The sequence below is a fragment of the Hyla sarda genome, unplaced genomic scaffold, assembly GCF_029499605.1.
Source record: "Hyla sarda isolate aHylSar1 unplaced genomic scaffold, aHylSar1.hap1 scaffold_1992, whole genome shotgun sequence".
NCBI lineage: Eukaryota > Metazoa > Chordata > Amphibia > Anura > Hylidae > Hyla > Hyla sarda.
This window is the reverse complement of record NW_026608652.1, coordinates 1-22,676: the sequence shown is the minus strand read 5'-3', so window position 1 is coordinate 22,676 and position 22,676 is coordinate 1. Positions and strand designations below refer to the sequence as shown.

At 46.4% G+C, this 22,676-nt stretch overlaps 9 non-coding genes and 1 pseudogene across 9 annotated transcripts; all 10 read right to left on the bottom strand.

Moving 5' to 3' along the window:
• Positions 1-2,304: 2,304 nt before the first annotated feature.
• Positions 2,305-2,495, bottom strand: LOC130317363 (U2 spliceosomal RNA). Its single transcript, XR_008864490.1, has one exon. It is a non-coding gene; the product is annotated as a U2 spliceosomal RNA (small nuclear RNA).
• A 2,086-nt stretch (positions 2,496-4,581) lies between these two features.
• Positions 4,582-4,772, bottom strand: LOC130317362 (U2 spliceosomal RNA). Its single transcript, XR_008864489.1, has one exon. It is a non-coding gene; the product is annotated as a U2 spliceosomal RNA (small nuclear RNA).
• Positions 4,773-6,860: 2,088 nt separating this feature from the next.
• Positions 6,861-7,051, bottom strand: LOC130317386 (U2 spliceosomal RNA). Its single transcript, XR_008864510.1, has one exon. It is a non-coding gene; the product is annotated as a U2 spliceosomal RNA (small nuclear RNA).
• A 2,082-nt stretch (positions 7,052-9,133) lies between these two features.
• LOC130317385 (U2 spliceosomal RNA) lies at positions 9,134-9,324 on the bottom strand. The gene has a single exon (XR_008864509.1). It is a non-coding gene; the product is annotated as a U2 spliceosomal RNA (small nuclear RNA).
• A 2,091-nt stretch (positions 9,325-11,415) lies between these two features.
• LOC130317384 (U2 spliceosomal RNA) lies at positions 11,416-11,606 on the bottom strand. The gene has a single exon (XR_008864508.1). It is a non-coding gene; the product is annotated as a U2 spliceosomal RNA (small nuclear RNA).
• Positions 11,607-13,694: 2,088 nt separating this feature from the next.
• LOC130317382 (U2 spliceosomal RNA) lies at positions 13,695-13,881 on the bottom strand. The gene has a single exon (XR_008864507.1). It is a non-coding gene; the product is annotated as a U2 spliceosomal RNA (small nuclear RNA).
• Positions 13,882-14,574: 693 nt separating this feature from the next.
• Positions 14,575-14,734, bottom strand: LOC130317383 (U2 spliceosomal RNA; annotated as a pseudogene).
• Positions 14,735-16,828: 2,094 nt separating this feature from the next.
• Positions 16,829-17,019, bottom strand: LOC130317373 (U2 spliceosomal RNA). The gene has a single exon (XR_008864499.1). It is a non-coding gene; the product is annotated as a U2 spliceosomal RNA (small nuclear RNA).
• A 2,090-nt stretch (positions 17,020-19,109) lies between these two features.
• LOC130317378 (U2 spliceosomal RNA) lies at positions 19,110-19,301 on the bottom strand. The gene has a single exon (XR_008864504.1). It is a non-coding gene; the product is annotated as a U2 spliceosomal RNA (small nuclear RNA).
• Positions 19,302-21,380: 2,079 nt separating this feature from the next.
• Positions 21,381-21,571, bottom strand: LOC130317361 (U2 spliceosomal RNA). The gene has a single exon (XR_008864488.1). It is a non-coding gene; the product is annotated as a U2 spliceosomal RNA (small nuclear RNA).
• Between the last annotated feature and the right edge of the window lie 1,105 nt (positions 21,572-22,676).

The following is a 22,676-nucleotide window of genomic DNA, read 5'->3' as shown; positions in this document are numbered from 1 at the left end:
TCCAGGCACCTCCCCCACGCAAGCAGGTAGGTGGGTGTGGATCGCCTCCCATTGTCTGGGGACTAGGCCGGCTCCCTAATAGCAGCAGGGGGGTGAAGTCCCTCCTTTAAGAAGGACGATCCCCCCAGGCAAAGGAGCCGGGTACCCCAGACACCCTCTGGCCAGACCAAGCGAGCAGAACTACACTTGATCTTAGCCAAAAGGCCGAGAAGCGATAACCGTGAAAGGGGCGGGCCCAACAAGGTCCCCTTCATGGGCACTATCACTGCTTGCTGTCAGGGAGGCTGCCAGACAATTTTCCATGCACACTCTGGGCTGGGGGGCAGTCAACCACCAGTACACACAGCAGAACCTAAACCCATACCATTATTGCTAAGCAGCAAGACAGGGGCCCATTGCACTCCCACGGGGCCTTTTTAAATGCAATCCATAACCCGGATTTGCCAGGAACCCTTCTTACTCCTCCTACTTGCATGTGACACTGGGCTTAGGATCTGCATAGGAAACACACACACAAGCACACACCTACCTTTGTTGCCTGCAGATGCCTCCTTGGCTGTCCCCAAACGGTATCAAACCAACACCCACGGGAAGCTGTAAGCATAGAGGACATGCCTGCACCCCATTGGACTTACCTGTGTGGGTTAAACCCGGGTTATTTGACAACCTATGGCGGTGATGGTTCTGCTCAGGCAGAGCAGTGCTGATGCTCCTCATAAAGCTGTCGCTGCTGTGAAGGTTCTAGGTGACATCACAAATCCCTATGGTTACATACACAACAAAGCTGGGTTGTTGTTGTTTACACTCTGCAAGGCCTGTGGAAGTGAGTGACATCATAGCACTGTAGTTCTGAGGGTTCTAGATGGATGCAACAATCTCCTGTTGCTTCTATGAAGGCCATAATAGACGACATCACCAAACAGCTCCATAGTCACATACACAGCAAAGGAGAGATGTTGTTTACACCTAGTGATGTCAGTGGTATTGAGTGACATCACAGCACAGTGCTAAGGCTCCTGGGCCTGGACACAGCAGCGGCTGCAATATCTCAACGGAGAATACGTTTATATATATGTGTGTGTGTGCGCGTATATATATATATATATATATATATATATATATATATATATATATATTTCTCCGCCGAAATCACTTTTAAACCCATTTCCACCTTTTTTTCCCTTCTCTTCCTCTTACTTTTTTTTCACGTTTTTTTACGTTTTTCTCCTTTTCGCCTCTTTTCTGGGCGTATTATTCTTCTTTTTCTTCTTTTTTTTCGTCTAATGCATACCCCATCAGTGCAGCAATGCTTATTCAATACCGCCAGCAGATGGAGACACTGGGGGATAATTTTCTAAGGATTTATACTGATTTTTCCTGTCTGAATTTGTCGCACAGAAAGTTGCAGGCCAAATATGTGTGACATTTCTGCGACTTTAGCTTCTAGAGCATTTTTACAACATTATACATAGGTGCTGAATACATAAAAAGCGACTGTTCAGCGACAGACAAGTCGCATCGGCTGAAAGTAGGCCAGAATGTCAGTCCATGTTGGAGCAGGTTTAGATACAGTCTAAAGCATAGATCTCAAAGTCTGTGCACAGAATTTAGCAAGGGCCTCGCACCTTCTGATGCATCAGGTAGGTGCACAATAGCATAGCCTAACCCTCTGTACTTTGGTCTATATTGATGCGGGACATAGACAGCCAGCTGATGACCAATCCATTAGTGCAATGGATGGCTGGAAGCATTTGTCTTTGCCTTTGCAATACCACAGAAGCAATGCATGGTCAATGTACAGCAATGACACACCTGTGTGAACAGCCAGGAGACCCCCCCCCCCCATGTTATGTTACATAGTTACATAGTTAGTACGGTCGAAAAAAGACACATGTCCATCAAGTTCAACCAGGGAATTAAGGGGTAGGGGTGTGGCGCGATATTGGGGAAGGGATGAGATTTTATATTTCTTCATAAGCATTAATCTTATTTTGTCAATTAGGAACATTCAGCACCCACCCGCTATCAAGGCAGCTGCCTATCATGTCATGCCCTACCTGCACAGGTGTGCTGGCTACTCAAATGATCCAATTAAGGAGGCCATTTAGTCAGCAGCAGCAGAAGTCCTGTGCCTGGACGCTCCAACAGCGGCCAGACACAAGCAGAAGCAGAAGCAGCAGCAGCACCACCTTTTGTTTTTTGGCTGCAGCAGCAGCAGCAGCAAGGCCCACAGGGCTGGCTAGCTGGCTAGCCAGCAAGCAGGTAGCAATGAAAGTAGGAATCTTTCTTTTTAACCCTGTAAGGGGGTGGTGCACTGTACCCGAAGATACTGCCATATCGGGTCAATGCATAGGGCGACGGAAGCAAGCTTCGAAATCGGCCCCCGTTCTCAAAAATCCATTTAATATATGGTCCCCAGATAGGGGACGTATCAGATATTAAACTGATAAGAACAGATACTACACTTGATCTTAGCCAAAAGGCCGAGAAGCGATAACCGTGAAAGGGGCGGGCCCAACAAGGTCCCCTTCATGGGCACTATCACTGCTTGCTGTCAGGGAGGCTGCCAGACAATTTTCCATGCACACTCTGGGCTGGGGGGCAGTCAACCACCAGTACACACAGCAGAACCTAAACCCATACCATTATTGCTAAGCAGCAAGACAGGGGCCCATTGCACTCCCACGGGGCCTTTTTAAATGCAATCCATAACCCGGATTTGCCAGGAACCCTTCTTACTCCTCCTACTTGCATGTGACACTGGGCTTAGGATCTGCATAGGAAACACACACACAAGCACACACCTACCTTTGTTGCCTGCAGATGCCTCCTTGGCTGTCCCCAAACGGTATCAAACCAACACCCACGGGAAGCTGTAAGCATAGAGGACATGCCTGCACCCCATTGGACTTACCTGTGTGGGTTAAACCCGGGTTATTTGACAACCTATGGCGGTGATGGTTCTGCTCAGGCAGAGCAGTGCTGATGCTCCTCATAAAGCTGTCGCTGCTGTGAAGGTTCTAGGTGACATCACAAATCCCTATGGTTACATACACAACAAAGCTGGGTTGTTGTTGTTTACACTCTGCAAGGCCTGTGGAAGTGAGTGACATCATAGCACTGTAGTTCTGAGGGTTCTAGATGGATGCAACAATCTCCTGTTGCTTCTATGAAGGCCATAATAGACGACATCACCAAACAGCTCCATAGTCACATACACAGCAAAGGAGAGATGTTGTTTACACCTAGTGATGTCAGTGGTATTGAGTGACATCACAGCACAGTGCTAAGGCTCCTGGGCCTGGACACAGCAGCGGCTGCAATATCTCAACGGAGAATACGTTTATATATATATGTGTGTGTGTGCGCGTATATATATATATATATATATATATATATATATATATATATATATTTCTCCGCCGAAATCACTTTTAAACCCATTTCCACCTTTTTTTCCCTTCTCTTCCTCTTACTTTTTTTTCACGTTTTTTTACGTTTTTCTCCTTTTCGCCTCTTTTCTGGGCGTATTATTCTTCTTTTTCTTCTTTTTTTTCGTCTAATGCATACCCCATCAGTGCAGCAATGCTTATTCAATACCGCCAGCAGATGGAGACACTGGGGGATAATTTTCTAAGGATTTATACTGATTTTTCCTGTCTGAATTTGTCGCACAGAAAGTTGCAGGCCAAATATGTGTGACATTTCTGCGACTTTAGCTTCTAGAGCATTTTTACAACATTATACATAGGTGCTGAATACATAAAAAGCGACTGTTCAGCGACAGACAAGTCGCATCGGCTGAAAGTAGGCCAGAATGTCAGTCCATGTTGGAGCAGGTTTAGATACAGTCTAAAGCATAGATCTCAAAGTCTGTGCACAGAATTTAGCAAGGGCCTCGCACCTTCTGATGCATCAGGTAGGTGCACAATAGCATAGCCTAACCCTCTGTACTTTGGTCTATATTGATGCGGGACATAGACAGCCAGCTGATGACCAATCCATTAGTGCAATGGATGGCTGGAAGCATTTGTCTTTGCCTTTGCAATACCACAGAAGCAATGCATGGTCAATGTACAGCAATGACACACCTGTGTGAACAGCCAGGAGACCCCCCCCCCATGTTATGTTACATAGTTACATAGTTAGTACGGTCGAAAAAAGACATATGTCCATCAAGTTCAACCAGGGAATTAAGGGGTAGGGGTGTGGCGCGATATTGGGGAAGGGATGAGATTTTATATTTCTTCATAAGCATTAATCTTATTTTGTCAATTAGGAACATTCAGCACCCACCCGCTATCAAGGCAGCTGCCTATCATGTCATGCCCTACCTGCACAGGTGTGCTGGCTACTCAAATGATCCAATTAAGGAGGCCATTTAGTCAGCAGCAGCAGAAGTCCTGTGCCTGGACGCTCCAACAGCGGCCAGACACAAGCAGAAGCAGAAGCAGCAGCAGCACCACCTTTTGTTTTTTGGCTGCAGCAGCAGCAGCAGCAAGGCCCACAGGGCTGGCTAGCTGGCTAGCCAGCAAGCAGGTAGCAATGAAAGTAGGAATCTTTCTTTTTAACCCTGTAAGGGGGTGGTGCACTGTACCCGAAGATACTGCCATATCGGGTCAATGCATAGGGCGACGGAAGCAAGCTTCGAAATCGGCCCCCGTTCTCAAAAATCCATTTAATATATGGTCCCCAGATAGGGGACGTATCAGATATTAAACTGATAAGAACAGATACTACACTTGATCTTAGCCAAAAGGCCGAGAAGCGATAACCGTGAAAGGGGCGGGCCCAACAAGGTCCCCTTCATGGGCACTATCACTGCTTGCTGTCAGGGAGGCTGCCAGACAATTTTCCATGCACACTCTGGGCTGGGGGGCAGTCAACCACCAGTACACACAGCAGAACCTAAACCCATACCATTATTGCTAAGCAGCAAGACAGGGGCCCATTGCACTCCCACGGGGCCTTTTTAAATGCAATCCATAACCCGGATTTGCCAGGAACCCTTCTTACTCCTCCTACTTGCATGTGACACTGGGTTTAGGATCTGCATAGGAAACACACACACAAGCACACACCTACCTTTGTTGCCTGCAGATGCCTCCTTGGCTGTCCCCAAACGGTATCAAACCAACACCCACGGGAAGCTGTAAGCATAGAGGACATGCCTGCACCCCATTGGACTTACCTGTGTGGGTTAAACCCGGGTTATTTGACAACCTATGGCGGTGATGGTTCTGCTCAGGCAGAGCAGTGCTGATGCTCCTCATAAAGCTGTCGCTGCTGTGAAGGTTCTAGGTGACATCACAAATCCCTATGGTTACATACACAACAAAGCTGGGTTGTTGTTGTTTACACTCTGCAAGGCCTGTGGAAGTGAGTGACATCATAGCACTGTAGTTCTGAGGGTTCTAGATGGATGCAACAATCTCCTGTTGCTTCTATGAAGGCCATAATAGACGACATCACCAAACAGCTCCATAGTCACATACACAGCAAAGGAGAGATGTTGTTTACACCTAGTGATGTCAGTGGTATTGAGTGACATCACAGCACAGTGCTAAGGCTCCTGGGCCTGGACACAGCAGCGGCTGCAATATCTCAACGGAGAATACGTTTATATATATGTGTGTGTGTGCGCGTATATATATATATATATATATATATATATATATATATATATATATTTCTCCGCCGAAATCACTTTTAAACCCATTTCCACCTTTTTTTCCCTTCTCTTCCTCTTACTTTTTTTTCACGTTTTTTTACGTTTTTCTCCTTTTCGCCTCTTTTCTGGGCGTATTATTCTTCTTTTTCTTCTTTTTTTTCGTCTAATGCATACCCCATCAGTGCAGCAATGCTTATTCAATACCGCCAGCAGATGGAGACACTGGGGGATAATTTTCTAAGGATTTATACTGATTTTTCCTGTCTGAATTTGTCGCACAGAAAGTTGCAGGCCAAATATGTGTGACATTTCTGCGACTTTAGCTTCTAGAGCATTTTTACAACATTATACATAGGTGCTGAATACATAAAAAGCGACTGTTCAGCGACAGACAAGTCGCATCGGCTGAAAGTAGGCCAGAATGTCAGTCCATGTTGGAGCAGGTTTAGATACAGTCTAAAGCATAGATCTCAAAGTCTGTGCACAGAATTTAGCAAGGGCCTCGCACCTTCTGATGCATCAGGTAGGTGCACAATAGCATAGCCTAACCCTCTGTACTTTGGTCTATATTGATGCGGGACATAGACAGCCAGCTGATGACCAATCCATTAGTACAATGGATGGCTGGAAGCATTTGTCTTTGCCTTTGCAATACCACAGAAGCAATGCATGGTCAATGTACAGCAATGACACACCTGTGTGAACAGCCAGGAGACCCCCCCCCCCCCCATGTTATGTTACATAGTTACATAGTTAGTACGGTCGAAAAAAGACATATGTCCATCAAGTTCAACCAGGGAATTAAGGGGTAGGGGTGTGGCGCGATATTGGGGAAGGGATGAGATTTTATATTTCTTCATAAGCATTAATCTTATTTTGTCAATTAGGAACATTCAGCACCCACCCGCTATCAAGGCAGCTGCCTATCATGTCATGCCCTACCTGCACAGGTGTGCTGGCTACTCAAATGATCCAATTAAGGAGGCCATTTAGTCAGCAGCAGCAGAAGTCCTGTGCCTGGACGCTCCAACAGCGGCCAGACACAAGCAGAAGCAGAAGCAGCAGCAGCACCACCTTTTGTTTTTTGGCTGCAGCAGCAGCAGCAGCAAGGCCCACAGGGCTGGCTAGCTGGCTAGCCAGCAAGCAGGTAGCAATGAAAGTAGGAATCTTTCTTTTTAACCCTGTAAGGGGGTGGTGCACTGTACCCGAAGATACTGCCATATCGGGTCAATGCATAGGGCGACGGAAGCAAGCTTCGAAATCGGCCCCCGTTCTCAAAAATCCATTTAATATATGGTCCCCAGATAGGGGACGTATCAGATATTAAACTGATAAGAACAGATACTACACTTGATCTTAGCCAAAAGGCCGAGAAGCGATAACCGTGAAAGGGGCGGGCCCAACAAGGTCCCCTTCATGGGCACTATCACTGCTTGCTGTCAGGGAGGCTGCCAGACAATTTTCCATGCACACTCTGGGCTGGGGGGCAGTCAACCACCAGTACACACAGCAGAACCTAAACCCATACCATTATTGCTAAGCAGCAAGACAGGGGCCCATTGCACTCCCACGGGGCCTTTTTAAATGCAATCCATAACCCGGATTTGCCAGGAACCCTTCTTACTCCTCCTACTTGCATGTGACACTGGGCTTAGGATCTGCATAGGAAACACACACACAAGCACACACCTACCTTTGTTGCCTGCAGATGCCTCCTTGGCTGTCCCCAAACGGTATCAAACCAACACCCACGGGAAGCTGTAAGCATAGAGGACATACCTGCACCCCATTGGACTTACCTGTGTGGGTTAAACCCGGGTTATTTGACAACCTATGGCGGTGATGGTTCTGCTCAGGCAGAGCAGTGCTGATGCTCCTCATAAAGCTGTCGCTGCTGTGAAGGTTCTAGGTGACATCACAAATCCCTATGGTTACATACACAACAAAGCTGGGTTGTTGTTGTTTACACTCTGCAAGGCCTGTGGAAGTGAGTGACATCATAGCACTGTAGTTCTGAGGGTTCTAGATGGATGCAACAATCTCCTGTTGCTTCTATGAAGGCCATAATAGACGACATCACCAAACAGCTCCATAGTCACATACACAGCAAAGGAGAGATGTTGTTTACACCTAGTGATGTCAGTGGTATTGAGTGACATCACAGCACAGTGCTAAGGCTCCTGGGCCTGGACACAGCAGCGGCTGCAATATCTCAACGGAGAATACGTTTATATATATGTGTGTGTGTGCGCATATATATATATATATATATATATATATATATATATATATTTCTCCGCCGAAATCACTTTTAAACCCATTTCCACCTTTTTTTCCCTTCTCTTCCTCTTACTTTTTTTTCACGTTTTTTTACGTTTTTCTCCTTTTCGCCTCTTTTCTGGGCGTATTATTCTTCTTTTTCTTCTTTTTTTTCGTCTAATGCATACCCCATCAGTGCAGCAATGCTTATTCAATACCGCCAGCAGATGGAGACACTGGGGGATAATTTTCTAAGGATTTATACTGATTTTTCCTGTCTGAATTTGTCGCACAGAAAGTTGCAGGCCAAATATGTGTGACATTTCTGCGACTTTAGCTTCTAGAGCATTTTTACAACATTATACATAGGTGCTGAATACATAAAAAGCGACTGTTCAGCGACAGACAAGTCGCATCGGCTGAAAGTAGGCCAGAATGTCAGTCCATGTTGGAGCAGGTTTAGATACAGTCTAAAGCATAGATCTCAAAGTCTGTGCACAGAATTTAGCAAGGGCCTCGCACCTTCTGATGCATCAGGTAGGTGCACAATAGCATAGCCTAACCCTCTGTACTTTGGTCTATATTGATGCGGGACATAGACAGCCAGCTGATGACCAATCCATTAGTGCAATGGATGGCTGGAAGCATTTGTCTTTGCCTTTGCAATACCACAGAAGCAATGCATGGTCAATGTACAGCAATGACACACCTGTGTGAACAGCCAGGAGACCCCCCCCCCCATGTTATGTTACATAGTTACATAGTTAGTACGGTCGAAAAAAGACATATGTCCATCAAGTTCAACCAGGGAATTAAGGGGTAGGGGTGTGGCGCGATATTGGGGAAGGGATGAGATTTTATATTTCTTCATAAGCATTAATCTTATTTTGTCAATTAGGAACATTCAGCACCCACCCGCTATCAAGGCAGCTGCCTATCATGTCATGCCCTACCTGCACAGGTGTGCTGGCTACTCAAATGATCCAATTAAGGAGGCCATTTAGTCAGCAGCAGCAGAAGTCCTGTGCCTGGACGCTCCAACAGCGGCCAGACACAAGCAGAAGCAGAAGCAGCAGCAGCACCACCTTTTGTTTTTTGGCTGCAGCAGCAGCAGCAGCAGCAAGGCCCACAGGGCTGGCTAGCTGGCTAGCCAGCAAGCAGGTAGCAATGAAAGTAGGAATCTTTCTTTTTAACCCTGTAAGGGGGTGGTGCACTGTACCCGAAGATACTGCCATATCGGGTCAATGCATAGGGCGACGGAAGCAAGCTTCGAAATCGGCCCCCGTTCTCAAAAATCCATTTAATATATGGTCCCCAGATAGGGGACGTATCAGATATTAAACTGATAAGAACAGATACTACACTTGATCTTAGCCAAAAGGCCGAGAAGCGATAACCGTGAAAGGGGCGGGCCCAACAAGGTCCCCTTCATGGGCACTATCACTGCTTGCTGTCAGGGAGGCTGCCAGACAATTTTCCATGCACACTCTGGGCTGGGGGGCAGTCAACCACCAGTACACACAGCAGAACCTAAACCCATACCATTATTGCTAAGCAGCAAGACAGGGGCCCATTGCACTCCCACGGGGCCTTTTTAAATGCAATCCATAACCCGGATTTGCCAGGAACCCTTCTTACTCCTCCTACTTGCATGTGACACTGGGCTTAGGATCTGCATAGGAAACACACACACAAGCACACACCTACCTTTGTTGCCTGCAGATGCCTCCTTGGCTGTCCCCAAACGGTATCAAACCAACACCCACGGGAAGCTGTAAGCATAGAGGACATGCCTGCACCCCATTGGACTTACCTGTGTGGGTTAAACCCGGGTTATTTGACAACCTATGGCGGTGATGGTTCTGCTCAGGCAGAGCAGTGCTGATGCTCCTCATAAAGCTGTCGCTGCTGTGAAGGTTCTAGGTGACATCACAAATCCCTATGGTTACATACACAACAAAGCTGGGTTGTTGTTGTTTACACTCTGCAAGGCCTGTGGAAGTGAGTGACATCATAGCACTGTAGTTCTGAGGGTTCTAGATGGATGCAACAATCTCCTGTTGCTTCTATGAAGGCCATAATAGACGACATCACCAAACAGCTCCATAGTCACATACACAGCAAAGGAGAGATGTTGTTTACACCTAGTGATGTCAGTGGTATTGAGTGACATCACAGCACAGTGCTAAGGCTCCTGGGCCTGGACACAGCAGCGGCTGCAATATCTCAACGGAGAATACGTTTATATATATGTGTGTGTGTGCGCGTATGTATATATATATATATATATATATATATATATATATATATATATATTTCTCCGCCGAAATCACTTTTAAACCCATTTCCACCTTTTTTTCCCTTCTCTTCCTCTTACTTTTTTTTCACGTTTTTTTACGTTTTTCTCCTTTTCGCCTCTTTTCTGGGCGTATTATTCTTCTTTTTCTTCTTTTTTTTCGTCTAATGCATACCCCATCAGTGCAGCAATGCTTATTCAATACCGCCAGCAGATGGAGACACTGGGGGATAATTTTCTAAGGATTTATACTGATTTTTCCTGTCTGAATTTGTCGCACAGAAAGTTGCAGGCCAAATATGTGTGACATTTCTGCGACTTTAGCTTCTAGAGCATTTTTACAACATTATACATAGGTGCTGAATACATAAAAAGCGACTGTTCAGCGACAGACAAGTCGCATCGGCTGAAAGTAGGCCAGAATGTCAGTCCATGTTGGAGCAGGTTTAGATACAGTCTAAAGCATAGATCTCAAAGTCTGTGCACAGAATTTAGCAAGGGCCTCGCACCTTCTGATGCATCAGGTAGGTGCACAATAGCATAGCCTAACCCTCTGTACTTTGGTCTATATTGATGCGGGACATAGACAGCCAGCTGATGACCAATCCATTAGTGCAATGGATGGCTGGAAGCATTTGTCTTTGCCTTTGCAATACCACAGAAGCAATGCATGGTCAATGTACAGCAATGACACACCTGTGTGAACAGCCAGGAGACCCCCCCCCCCCCATGTTATGTTACATAGTTACATAGTTAGTACGGTCGAAAAAAGACATATGTCCATCAAGTTCAACCAGGGAATTAAGGGGTAGGGGTGTGGCGCGATATTGGGGAAGGGATGAGATTTTATATTTCTTCATAAGCATTAATCTTATTTTGTCAATTAGGAACATTCAGCACCCACCCGCTATCAAGGCAGCTGCCTATCATGTCATGCCCTACCTGCACAGGTGTGCTGGCTACTCAAATGATCCAATTAAGGAGGCCATTTAGTCAGCAGCAGCAGAAGTCCTGTGCCTGGACGCTCCAACAGCGGCCAGACACAAGCAGAAGCAGAAGCAGCAGCAGCACCACCTTTTGTTTTTTGGCTGCAGCAGCAGCAGCAGCAAGGCCCACAGGGCTGGCTAGCTGGCTAGCCAGCAAGCAGGTAGCAATGAAAGTAGGAATCTTTCTTTTTAACCCTGTAAGGGGGTGGTGCACTGTACCCGAAGATACTGCCATATCGGGTCAATGCATAGGGCGACGGAAGCAAGCTTCGAAATCGGCCCCCGTTCTCAAAAATCCATTTAATATATGGTCCCCAGATAGGGGACGTATCAGATATTAAACTGATAAGAACAGATACTACACTTGATCTTAGCCAAAAGGCCGAGAAGCGATAACCGTGAAAGGGGCGGGCCCAACAAGGTCCCCTTCATGGGCACTATCACTGCTTGCTGTCAGGGAGGCTGCCAGACAATTTTCCATGCACACTCTGGGCTGGGGGGCAGTCAACCACCAGTACACACAGCAGAACCTAAACCCATACCATTATTGCTAAGCAGCAAGACAGGGGCCCATTGCACTCCCACGGGGCCTTTTTAAATGCAATCCATAACCCGGATTTGCCAGGAACCCTTCTTACTCCTCCTACTTGCATGTGACACTGGGCTTAGGATCTGCATAGGAAACACACACACAAGCACACACCTACCTTTGTTGCCTGCAGATGCCTCCTTGGCTGTCCCCAAACGGTATCAAACCAACACCCACGGGAAGCTGTAAGCATAGAGGACATGCCTGCACCCCATTGGACTTACCTGTGTGGGTTAAACCCGGGTTATTTGACAACCTATGGCGGTGATGGTTCTGCTCAGGCAGAGCAGTGCTGATGCTCCTCATAAAGCTGTCGCTGCTGTGAAGGTTCTAGGTGACATCACAAATCCCTATGGTTACATACACAACAAAGCTGGGTTGTTGTTGTTTACACTCTGCAAGGCCTGTGGAAGTGAGTGACATCATAGCACTGTAGTTCTGAGGGTTCTAGATGGATGCAACAATCTCCTGTTGCTTCTATGAAGGCCATAATAGACGACATCACCAAACAGCTCCATAGTCACATACACAGCAAAGGAGAGATGTTGTTTACACCTAGTGATGTCAGTGGTATTGAGTGACATCACAGCACAGTGCTAAGGCTCCTGGGCCTGGACACAGCAGCGGCTGCAATATCTCAACGGAGAATACGTTTATATATATGTGCGTGTGTGCGCGTATATATATATATATATATATATATATATATATATATATATATATTTCTCCGCCGAAATCACTTTTAAACCCATTTCCACCTTTTTTTCCCTTCTCTTCCTCTTACTTTTTTTTCACGTTTTTTTACGTTTTTCTCCTTTTCGCCTCTTTTCTGGGCGTATTATTCTTCTTTTTCTTCTTTTTTTTCGTCTAATGCATACCCCATCAGTGCAGCAATGCTTATTCAATACCGCCAGCAGATGGAGACACTGGGGGATAATTTTCTAAGGATTTATACTGATTTTTCCTGTCTGAATTTGTCGCACAGAAAGTTGCAGGCCAAATATGTGTGACATTTCTGCGACTTTAGCTTCTAGAGCATTTTTACAACATTATACATAGGTGCTGAATACATAAAAAGCGACTGTTCAGCGACAGACAAGTCGCATCGGCTGAAAGTAGGCCAGAATGTCAGTCCATGTTGGAGCAGGTTTAGATACAGTCTAAAGCATAGATCTCAAAGTCTGTGCACAGAATTTAGCAAGGGCCTCGCACCTTCTGATGCATCAGGTAGGTGCACAATAGCATAGCCTAACCCTCTGTACTTTGGTCTATATTGATGCGGGACATAGACAGCCAGCTGATGACCAATCCATTAGTGCAATGGATGGCTGGAAGCATTTGTCTTTGCCTTTGCAATACCACAGAAGCAATGCATGGTCAATGTACAGCAATGACACACCTGTGTGAACAGCCAGGAGACCCCCCCCCCCCCCATGTTATGTTACATAGTTACATAGTTAGTACGGTCGAAAAAAGACATATGTCCATCAAGTTCAACCAGGGAATTAAGGGGTAGGGGTGTGGCGCGATATTGGGGAAGGGATGAGATTTTATATTTCTTCATAAGCATTAATCTTATTTTGTCAATTAGGAACATTCAGCACCCACCCGCTATCAAGGCAGCTGCCTATCATGTCATGCCCTACCTGCACAGGTGTGCTGGCTACTCAAATGATCCAATTAAGGAGGCCATTTAGTCAGCAGCAGCAGAAGTCCTGTGCCTGGACGCTCCAACAGCGGCCAGACACAAGCAGAAGCAGAAGCAGCAGCAGCACCACCTTTTGTTTTTTGGCTGCAGCAGCAGCAGCAGCAAGGCCCACAGGGCTGGCTAGCTGGCTAGCCAGCAAGCAGGTAGCAATGAAAGTAGGAATCTTTCTTTTTAACCCTGTAAGGGGGTGGTGCACTGTACCCGAAGATACTGCCATATCGGGTCAATGCATAGGGCGACGGAAGCAAGCTTCGAAATCGGCCCCCGTTCTCAAAAATCCATTTAATATATGGTCCCCAGATAGGGGACGTATCAGATATTAAACTGATAAGAACAGATTTTTTTTTTTTTTTTTTTTTATCTAAAGCCGAGGAACGTGCTTTCGATTCACCCAAAGTGCAAGAAAAAGTGCAAACGTGTTACACTAAAAAAACGTGCACAAAGGATGCGGTCTATCGCAAGCCCTTCTCCGATAGGAGAGAGGCCCCCCAACAAACCTTACCCTTCGCCTCCGGACCAAAAGGTACCTGCGAGGTTCCAGGTTCGATGTCCCTTTTCGCCGAAGCTACTAGGGGACCACAAATGCTCCCGGCATCCCCCTTGGCGTTAGCCAAGGTATCTGCCCGCAGAGCCGATTACGGTAGGTACCCTGCCAAAGCAGGAGTACCCGGGGTGTTTGCAGGGAGGTGCGGAACCTAATGGCCACACACACCTCCCCTAGACCGCCAGGAGGGACACCCAGAAGGGCTACCGCATCCTGACCAATCCTGTGAACACACAACACGCAAAAAGTGACACAGTGAGACAAAAAAGAAATAAATAAGTGAATGTGTGCAGATATACTGCCCGGACATCCGGCCGGATCTATAAAAATTTCTCTGATCCTAGCCAGAAGGCCGGGAATCAAGAGGTGAGTGCCACAAGGTGAAGAGATTATGGTGCCCGTGCTTCAACTCAGTGAGTCTATTCTCCCAGTGAGTTTCGGCACCTCGGGGTCACCACTCCCCGAGGCACAAAAGTACCTCGGCTCTAGACCCTCTCAGCCTCATGGCGAGACCCGGAGGGAACAGGTCACATCGGGGCAGCCGTCGAGCTGATTCCTCAGAACCAGCCCCGGAAAGCCCTGGTACACCTGCATCCTCCATGCAGCACCCATCCCCACCAGCATGAAAACTGATAAGAACAGATACTACACTTGATCTTAGCCAAAAGGCCGAGAAGCGATAACCGTGAAAGGGGCGGGCCCAACAAGGTCCCCTTCATGGGCACTATCACTGCTTGCTGTCAGGGAGGCTGCCAGACAATTTTCCATGCACACTCTGGGCTGGGGGGCAGTCAACCACCAGTACACACAGCAGAACCTAAACCCATACCATTATTGCTAAGCAGCAAGACAGGGGCCCATTGCACTCCCACGGGGCCTTTTTAAATGCAATCCATAACCCGGATTTGCCAGGAACCCTTCTTACTCCTCCTACTTGCATGTGACACTGGGCTTAGGATCTGCATAGGAAACACACACACAAGCACACACCTACCTTTGTTGCCTGCAGATGCCTCCTTGGCTGTCCCCAAACGGTATCAAACCAACACCCACGGGAAGCTGTAAGCATAGAGGACATGCCTGCACCCCATTGGACTTACCTGTGTGGGTTAAACCCGGGTTATTTGACAACCTATGGCGGTGATGGTTCTGCTCAGGCAGAGCAGTGCTGATGCTCCTCATAAAGCTGTCGCTGCTGTGAAGGTTCTAGGTGACATCACAAATCCCTATGGTTACATACACAACAAAGCTGGGTTGTTGTTGTTTACACTCTGCAAGGCCTGTGGAAGTGAGTGACATCATAGCACTGTAGTTCTGAGGGTTCTAGATGGATGCAACAATCTCCTGTTGCTTCTATGAAGGCCATAATAGACGACATCACCAAACAGCTCCATAGTCACATACACAGCAAAGGAGAGATGTTGTTTACACCTAGTGATGTCAGTGGTATTGAGTGACATCACAGCACAGTGCTAAGGCTCCTGGGCCTGGACACAGCAGCGGCTGCAATATCTCAACGGAGAATACGTTTATATATATGTGTGTGTGTGCGCGTATATATATATATATATATATATATATATATATATATATATATATATATTTCTCCGCCGAAATCACTTTTAAACCCATTTCCACCTTTTTTTCCCTTCTCTTCCTCTTACTTTTTTTTCACGTTTTTTTACGTTTTTCTCCTTTTCGCCTCTTTTCTGGGCGTATTATTCTTCTTTTTCTTCTTTTTTTTCGTCTAATGCATACCCCATCAGTGCAGCAATGCTTATTCAATACCGCCAGCAGATGGAGACACTGGGGGATAATTTTCTAAGGATTTATACTGATTTTTCCTGTCTGAATTTGTCGCACAGAAAGTTGCAGGCCAAATATGTGTGACATTTCTGCGACTTTAGCTTCTAGAGCATTTTTACAACATTATACATAGGTGCTGAATACATAAAAAGCGACTGTTCAGCGACAGACAAGTCGCATCGGCTGAAAGTAGGCCAGAATGTCAGTCCATGTTGGAGCAGGTTTAGATACAGTCTAAAGCATAGATCTCAAAGTCTGTGCACAGAATTTAGCAAGGGCCTCGCACCTTCTGATGCATCAGGTAGGTGCACAATAGCATAGCCTAACCCTCTGTACTTTGGTCTATATTGATGCGGGACATAGACAGCCAGCTGATGACCAATCCATTAGTGCAATGGATGGCTGGAAGCATTTGTCTTTGCCTTTGCAATACCACAGAAGCAATGCATGGTCAATGTACAGCAATGACACACCTGTGTGAACAGCCAGGAGACCCCCCCCCCCCCATGTTATGTTACATAGTTACATAGTTAGTACGGTCGAAAAAAGACATATGTCCATCAAGTTCAACCAGGGAATTAAGGGGTAGGGGTGTGGCGCGATATTGGGGAAGGGATGAGATTTTATATTTCTTCATAAGCATTAATCTTATTTTGTCAATTAGGAACATTCAGCACCCACCCGCTATCAAGGCAGCTGCCTATCATGTCATGCCCTACCTGCACAGGTGTGCTGGCTACTCAAATGATCCAATTAAGGAGGCCATTTAGTCAGCAGCAGCAGAAGTCCTGTGCCTGGACGCTCCAACAGCGGCCAGACACAAGCAGAAGCAGAAGCAGCAGCAGCACCACCTTTTGTTTTTTGGCTGCAGCAGCAGCAGCAGCAGCAAGGCCCACAGGGCTGGCTAGCTGGCTAGCCAGCAAGCAGGTAGCAATGAAAGTAGGAATCTTTCTTTTTAACCCTGTAAGGGGGTGGTGCACTGTACCCGAAGATACTGCCATATCGGGTCAATGCATAGGGCGACGGAAGCAAGCTTCGAAATCGGCCCCCGTTCTCAAAAATCCATTTAATATATGGTCCCCAGATAGGGGACGTATCAGATATTAAACTGATAAGAACAGATACTACACTTGATCTTAGCCAAAAGGCCGAGAAGCGATAACCGTGAAAGGGGCGGGCCCAACAAGGTCCCCTTCATGGGCACTATCACTGCTTGCTGTCAGGGAGGCTGCCAGACAATTTTCCATGCACACTCTGGGCTGGGGGGCAGTCAACCACCAGTACACACAGCAGAACCTAAACCCATACCATTATTGCTAAGCAGCAAGACAGGGGCCCATTGCACTCCCACGGGGCCTTTTTAAATGCAATCCATAACCCGGATTTGCCAGGAACCCTTCTTACTCCTCCTACTTGCATGTGACACTGGGCTTAGGATCTGCATAGGAAACACACACACAAGCACACACCTACCTTTGTTGCCTGCAGATGCCTCCTTGGCTGTCCCCAAACGGTATCAAACCAACACCCACGGGAAGCTGTAAGCATAGAGGACATGCCTGCACCCCATTGGACTTACCTGTGTGGGTTAAACCCGGGTTATTTGACAACCTATGGCGGTGATGGTTCTGCTCAGGCAGAGCAGTGCTGATGCTCCTCATAAAGCTGTCGCTGCTGTGAAGGTTCTAGGTGACATCACAAATCCCTATGGTTACATACACAACAAAGCTGGGTTGTTGTTGTTTACACTCTGCAAGGCCTGTGGAAGTGAGTGACATCATAGCACTGTAGTTCTGAGGGTTCTAGATGGATGCAACAATCTCCTGTTGCTTCTATGAAGGCCATAATAGACGACATCACCAAACAGCTCCATAGTCACATACACAGCAAAGGAGAGATGTTGTTTACACCTAGTGATGTCAGTGGTATTGAGTGACATCACAGCACAGTGCTAAGGCTCCTGGGCCTGGACACAGCAGCGGCTGCAATATCTCAACGGAGAATACGTTTATATATATGTGTGTGTGTGCGCGTATATATATATATATATATATATATATATATATATATATATATATATATTTCTCCGCCGAAATCACTTTTAAACCCATTTCCACCTTTTTTTCCCTTCTCTTCCTCTTACTTTTTTTTCACGTTTTTTTACGTTTTTCTCCTTTTCGCCTCTTTTCTGGGCGTATTATTCTTCTTTTTCTTCTTTTTTTTCGTCTAATGCATACCCCATCAGTGCAGCAATGCTTATTCAATACCGCCAGCAGATGGAGACACTGGGGGATAATTTTCTAAGGATTTATACTGATTTTTCCTGTCTGAATTTGTCGCACAGAAAGTTGCAGGCCAAATATGTGTGACATTTCTGCGACTTTAGCTTCTAGAGCATTTTTACAACATTATACATAGGTGCTGAATACATAAAAAGCGACTGTTCAGCGACAGACAAGTCGCATCGGCTGAAAGTAGGCCAGAATGTCAGTCCATGTTGGAGCAGGTTTAGATACAGTCTAAAGCATAGATCTCAAAGTCTGTGCACAGAATTTAGCAAGGGCCTCGCACCTTCTGATGCATCAGGTAGGTGCACAATAGCATAGCCTAACCCTCTGTACTTTGGTCTATATTGATGCGGGACATAGACAGCCAGCTGATGACCAATCCATTAGTGCAATGGATGGCTGGAAGCATTTGTCTTTGCCTTTGCAATACCACAGAAGCAATGCATGGTCAATGTACAGCAATGACACACCTGTGTGAACAGCCAGGAGACCCCCCCCCCCCATGTTATGTTACATAGTTACATAGTTAGTACGGTCGAAAAAAGACATATGTCCATCAAGTTCAACCAGGGAATTAAGGGGTAGGGGTGTGGCGCGATATTGGGGAAGGGATGAGATTTTATATTTCTTCATAAGCATTAATCTTATTTTGTCAATTAGGAACATTCAGCACCCACCCGCTATCAAGGCAGCTGCCTATCATGTCATGCCCTACCTGCACAGGTGTGCTGGCTACTCAAATGATCCAATTAAGGAGGCCATTTAGTCAGCAGCAGCAGAAGTCCTGTGCCTGGACGCTCCAACAGCGGCCAGACACAAGCAGAAGCAGAAGCAGCAGCAGCACCACCTTTTGTTTTTTGGCTGCAGCAGCAGCAGCAGCAAGGCCCACAGGGCTGGCTAGCTGGCTAGCCAGCAAGCAGGTAGCAATGAAAGTAGGAATCTTTCTTTTTAACCCTGTAAGGGGGTGGTGCACTGTACCCGAAGATACTGCCATATCGGGTCAATGCATAGGGCGACGGAAGCAAGCTTCGAAATCGGCCCCCGTTCTCAAAAATCCATTTAATATATGGTCCCCCAGATAGGGGACGTATCAGATATTAAACTGATAAGAACAGATACTACACTTGATCTTAGCCAAAAGGCCGAGAAGCGATAACCGTGAAAGGGGCGGGCCCAACAAGGTCCCCTTCATGGGCACTATCACTGCTTGCTGTCAGGGAGGCTGCCAGACAATTTTCCATGCACACTCTGGGCTGGGGGGCAGTCAACCACCAGTACACACAGCAGAACCTAAACCCATACCATTATTGCTAAGCAGCAAGACAGGGGCCCATTGCACTCCCACGGGGCCTTTTTAAATGCAATCCATAACCCGGATTTGCCAGGAACCCTTCTTACTCCTCCTACTTGCATGTGACACTGGGCTTAGGATCTGCATAGGAAACACACACACAAGCACACACCTACCTTTGTTGCCTGCAGATGCCTCCTTGGCTGTCCCCAAACGGTATCAAACCAACACCCACGGGAAGCTGTAAGCATAGAGGACATGCCTGCACCCCATTGGACTTACCTGTGTGGGTTAAACCCGGGTTATTTGACAACCTATGGCGGTGATGGTTCTGCTCAGGCAGAGCAGTGCTGATGCTCCTCATAAAGCTGTCGCTGCTGTGAAGGTTCTAGGTGACATCACAAATCCCTATGGTTACATACACAACAAAGCTGGGTTGTTGTTGTTTACACTCTGCAAGGCCTGTGGAAGTGAGTGACATCATAGCACTGTAGTTCTGAGGGTTCTAGATGGATGCAACAATCTCCTGTTGCTTCTATGAAGGCCATAATAGACGACATCACCAAACAGCTCCATAGTCACATACACAGCAAAGGAGAGATGTTGTTTACACCTAGTGATGTCAGTGGTATTGAGTGACATCACAGCACAGTGCTAAGGCTCCTGGGCCTGGACACAGCAGCGGCTGCAATATCTCAACGGAGAATACGTTTATATATATGTGTGTGTGTGCGCGTATATATATATATATATATATATATATATATATATTTCTCCGCCGAAATCACTTTTAAACCCATTTCCACCTTTTTTTCCCTTCTCTTCCTCTTACTTTTTTTTCACGTTTTTTTACGTTTTTCTCCTTTTCGCCTCTTTTCTGGGCGTATTATTCTTCTTTTTCTTCTTTTTTTTTCGTCTAATGCATACCCCATCAGTGCAGCAATGCTTATTCAATACCGCCAGCAGATGGAGACACTGGGGGATAATTTTCTAAGGATTTATACTGATTTTTCCTGTCTGAATTTGTCGCACAGAAAGTTGCAGGCCAAATATGTGTGACATTTCTGCGACTTTAGCTTCTAGAGCATTTTTACAACATTATACATAGGTGCTGAATACATAAAAAGCGACTGTTCAGCGACAGACAAGTCGCATCGGCTGAAAGTAGGCCAGAATGTCAGTCCATGTTGGAGCAGGTTTAGATACAGTCTAAAGCATAGATCTCAAAGTCTGTGCACAGAATTTAGCAAGGGCCTCGCACCTTCTGATGCATCAGGTAGGTGCACAATAGCATAGCCTAACCCTCTGTACTTTGGTCTATATTGATGCGGGACATAGACAGCCAGCTGATGACCAATCCATTAGTGCAATGGATGGCTGGAAGCATTTGTCTTTGCCTTTGCAATACCACAGAAGCAATGCATGGTCAATGTACAGCAATGACACACCTGTGTGAACAGCCAGGAGACCCCCCCCCCCCCATGTTATGTTACATAGTTACATAGTTAGTACGGTCGAAAAAAGACATATGTCCATCAAGTTCAACCAGGAAATTAAGGGGTAGGGGTGTGGCGCGATATTGGGGAAGGGATGAGATTTTATATTTCTTCATAAGCATTAATCTTATTTTGTCAATTAGGAACATTCAGCACCCACCCGCTATCAAGGCAGCTGCCTATCATGTCATGCCCTACCTGCACAGGTGTGCTGGCTACTCAAATGATCCAATTAAGGAGGCCATTTAGTCAGCAGCAGCAGAAGTCCTGTGCCTGGACGCTCCAACAGCGGCCAGACACAAGCAGAAGCAGAAGCAGCAGCAGCACCACCTTTTGTTTTTTTGGCTGCAGCAGCAGCAGCAGCAAGGCCCACAGGGCTGGCTAGCTGGCTAGCCAGCAAGCAGGTAGCAATGAAAGTAGGAATCTTTCTTTTTAACCCTGTAAGGGGGTGGTGCACTGTACCCGAAGATACTGCCATATCGGGTCAATGCATAGGGCGACGGAAGCAAGCTTCGAAATCGGCCCCCGTTCTCAAAAATCCATTTAATATATGGTCCCCAGATAGGGGACGTATCAGATATTAAACTGATAAGAACAGATACTACACTTGATCTTAGCCAAAAGGCCGAGAAGCGATAACCGTGAAAGGGGCGGGCCCAACAAGGTCCCCTTCATGGGGCACTATCACTGCTTGCTGTCAGGGAGGCTGCCAGACAATTTTCCATGCACACTCTGGGCTGGGGGGCAGTCAACCACCAGTACACACAGCAGAACCTAAACCCATACCATTATTGCTAAGCAGCAAGACAGGGGCCCATTGCACTCCCACGGGGCCTTTTTAAATGCAATCCATAACCCGGATTTGCCAGGAACCCTTCTTACTCCTCCTACTTGCATGTGACACTGGGCTTAGGATCTGCATAGGAAACACACACACAAGCACACACCTACCTTTGTTGCCTGCAGATGCCTCCTTGGCTGTCCCCAAACGGTATCAAACCAACACCCACGGGAAGCTGTAAGCATAGAGGACATGCCTGCACCCCATTGGACTTACCTGTGTGGGTTAAACCCGGGTTATTTGACAACCTATGGCGGTGATGGTTCTGCTCAGGCAGAGCAGTGCTGATGCTCCTCATAAAGCTGTCGCTGCTGTGAAGGTTCTAGGTGACATCACAAATCCCTATGGTTACATACACAACAAAGCTGGGTTGTTGTTGTTTACACTCTGCAAGGCCTGTGGAAGTGAGTGACATCATAGCACTGTAGTTCTGAGGGTTCTAGATGGATGCAACAATCTCCTGTTGCTTCTATGAAGGCCATAATAGACGACATCACCAAACAGCTCCATAGTCACATACACAGCAAAGGAGAGATGTTGTTTACACCTAGTGATGTCAGTGGTATTGAGTGACATCACAGCACAGTGCTAAGGCTCCTGGGCCTGGACACAGCAGCGGCTGCAATATCTCAACGGAGAATACGTTTATATATATGTGTGTGTGTGCGCGTATATATATATATATATATATATATATATATATATATATATATATATTTCTCCGCCGAAATCACTTTTAAACCCATTTCCACCTTTTTTTCCCTTCTCTTCCTCTTACTTTTTTTTCACGTTTTTTTACGTTTTTCTCCTTTTCGCCTCTTTTCTGGGCGTATTATTCTTCTTTTTCTTCTTTTTTTTCGTCTAATGCATACCCCATCAGTGCAGCAATGCTTATTCAATA